This window comes from Palaemon carinicauda, chromosome 28 (genome assembly GCF_036898095.1).
Source record: "Palaemon carinicauda isolate YSFRI2023 chromosome 28, ASM3689809v2, whole genome shotgun sequence".
Taxonomy (NCBI): Eukaryota; Metazoa; Arthropoda; class Malacostraca; order Decapoda; family Palaemonidae; genus Palaemon; species Palaemon carinicauda.
Genome location: NC_090752.1, coordinates 97,420,232 through 97,423,878, shown reverse-complemented (window position 1 = coordinate 97,423,878; position 3,647 = coordinate 97,420,232).

Below are 3,647 nucleotides of genomic sequence, written 5' to 3'. Positions count from 1 at the left end.
TTTATCCATTTTGTTTTGCCTTTTCAAATAGTAAAATCTCATTGCACTCTCACTGCTGATATATGCTAATTATAATTAATCTGACTTAGTTAATTTATCAATACAGCAAACTGATCTGTCTATAACTTGTGTACTTCATTTATATACTACTGATGTATTTTTTTTATTACTGATTTAGGTAATACTTTATTTATGGACATTAATCATGTAGCTTATTTTAACTTCGTTCACTATGTTAAGGAAGCGTTTTGTAGTATTTCTGTACAATATTATCTGTCGCAAATGCCTAGTTCTTATAAAGATCAAGAAAAACGTTAGCGAGTTCACCTGAAAAAGTTCAAGTCCAATGTTATTCTTTTCATGGGCACGTGCAGCTCTGTAAATCTCATTTTACTAGGTAGAAGCTTCGTAAATCTCATTCTAGTAGGTGGTAAATTTATCTTCTCAATGCGTACGCATAGAACCAATCTGTTTTGGTTGTTGGCTCCACTTTTCAACTTCTGTTATTGGAAGTAATTTTATGACGTCCTAATATTTGCCTTCTACACCAACATCAGTATCCTGAGTTTGTTTATTTGTTATCGACAACCACTCAAATCATCTGTTTCATCTCTTGTGGCTTAACTCTTATTGATTTCAGCCAATAACAAACGGTTTTGGAATTACGTAATACTTTTGACGTTTTGCCATTCGAAGACAGGTGCTTCGGGCCACTGTTTTGACAATTAGCCAATCTACAACTGCCATCTACAAACATACCTGATTCTCTCCAAAATACTATGGTTTGGTTGGTCCTCGGTAAAGAGATGATGACGTCAATTGTCACATTTTATGTAACTGGCTGTCAATTTATGACGTTTTCATTGTTAACCAATCAGAAAACAATACGGTTCCAACAGACCAAGGATTGTCTTTTCCGCCATCAGTTTAAAGGTATGGATAGTGAAATGCAGTTGTGTGACGCTTGTGAGCTCGATTATTTTTGGGTAATAGGCAAATATCAGGGTGGTGCATATGCCGAACATGCAAAATATGCATATGATTTTTTCCGTCAACATTCTGTGTTACCTTTGAGTGTTCAGTGTCCTAAGTGTCAGAAACCATTACTTTTTAGGGAAGATAAGCATATTTGGTATTGTAGTTCTACTGTGGTGATTGCTAAAACAAAGAAACGCCGGCGATGTGGGTATCAAGTTTCAGATTATAAAGGTACCTTTTTAGATGGTACTCATCTTCCTGCTTTGAAACTATTATTATTTATTAATCATTGGGTCAATAAATTGTGGAACCATCATACTGTAATAGATTCTCTTAAAATTAGTAGAGCAACCAGTGTTGATTGGCGTAGTTTTTGTTGTGAAGTTGCTGAATATTATTTTGATAATCAAGAAGCAATTGGTGGTGATGGTGTTATAAAAGAAATAGATGAATCTCATTTTGGCAAACGTAAATGTGACAGGGGCCGTCCTCTCAGTGATATTTGGGTTTTGGAGGATTGAGAGGGAATCCAAGACATTTTTTATACTGCCTTTAGTGGAGCCTTTGCCTCGAGAACGCTCAGCTGAAAATCTTATTCCTTTAATCCAGAAATATATTACGAATGGCTCGTGTATTATTAGCGACAAATGGCGTGCTATAATAAGCTGTCATCTTTGGGTTATATACATAACACGGTGAATCATTCGGAAAACTTTGTAGACCCTGATAATTCATTGGTACATACTCAAAATATTGAAAGACTTTGGAGGGATCTCAAAGAGTGGATCAAGCGGCCTGGAAATCGCTCACAATATTTTAAGCAATATATATCTCGCTATTTATTTGTAGAACGATTCCCTGAAAATCAGCGACTACATTATTTTTGTAAAACTGCTGCATTGCTGTACCCTTCTCAAGGAGAGAGGCAACGGCCCAAGAGGCCACAGGAGGAGGAGGAGGAGGAAGAGGAGGAGGAGGAGGAGGAGGAGGAGGAGGAGGAGGAGGAGGAGCCCCATTGTTCAGGCTTGTAAGAATGAGAGTAATGGTGAGTATAATATTTATTTCTGTAGTATTAGGTACCGATCAGGTATTATTTTAATTATGGGGCAGATATATTCAGTGACAGGTTAGGTCAGAAAATTAAGGTTAGTTTAGTGCACGACTACAATGTGACGTGCAATAACTGGTCATATAGTGCATTTGTATGCCATTTTCTCATGTAAAATTCTTGGCTCGGGTTTTCCCATTTCCAGTGTTTTTATGTATTTCGAATTCAGTTTATACCTGTATACTGGTCCATTTTTATATGTTTGAGTGTTATATTTATGTTTTTTCCTCCATTTTGCCCTGTTTTTACCTACTTTGTTTCCCTCACCCAAAACCCCGCTTCCCAAGGAGGTTCCCCGGATTGTTATCTATAGGGGGAGAGGGGCGGGTGGAAGGATAAGTATTCATTTGCGATGGAAATAAACCTGAAAATCATTCACATCACATCATAATACAACAGAAAAATCTATAATTTATGTTGAAAGCAATTAATGTCCATAAGTAAAATAATACCCAGTAAAGTAGTCGTGGCCAGGACAAACATAAAAGAACGATAAAACTACCTAGTTTTCGATTCATGTAGTTAATGAGTTTAGCATATTAATATATTAATCATTTCATGATTAGTTTCAGGTAGCAAGGCTATTATAAAATCCGGTTTAAAGACGAAATGTTAATATTTAACATATAGGGTTGTGATGGCCGATGTTGTAACGTCCCTGACAGGTGAATGCCAGACTGAGGTTTGAGTCCTGCTCAAAACTCGTTAGTCCCTTTGGTTGCTGCTACCTCACCATCCTTGTGAGCTATGGAGTGGGGGTGTGTTGAAAGCCTACAAGTCTACCTGCTGAGTCATCAGCAGCCATTGCCCTGGCCCTCCTTGGTCCTAGCTTGGGTGGAGAGAGGCCATGGGCGCTGATCATATGTATATAAGGTCAGTCTTGCTTTCTAGGGCAATATCACTATCTCTTGCCTCTGCCATTCATGAGCGGCCTTTAAACCTTAAAAAGAAAAACTTACCATGGTGTGGCGGGATGTTGCAAAAACAACCCCCACACCCTTGATCACACTAACTGACAAATGTCTCCTCTGCACAAACTTTCCCCTTACGTTATCATAGACTGGACTCTTAGACAAAAAGGACATAAAAACCAACCATAACCTTAACACTATATTCTTAAAACTAAACACAACCAAAATTATTACTACACTTAAAACCAAAGATATCATACAAACAACACAAAAAAAAAAATACTTAACATACAAAATAAATAAAAATACCACATTCACAAACCCAGAGAAAAAATATCAAAACTTAAACTAAGATGCACCACAACCAAAGACGTTCACCACTGTCGGAACCTAACTAAAAACATAAGCAAACAATCTCATTTGTACCAACAGTCTTTTTCACAACAAACAATCGATACACTAACTACCCCCCCTCTCTCTCTCTCTCTCTCTCTCTCTCTCTCTCTCTCTCTCTCTCTCTCGATTTGGCAAACAAAAATATAGAAATAAAACAAAAATTAATCCTCCACATTCCTCCCCCCTTACTTTGCCAAATCCTACTACATTTTTACACAACCACTTACATCATTTTTTTCATTACCCAGTCGCAG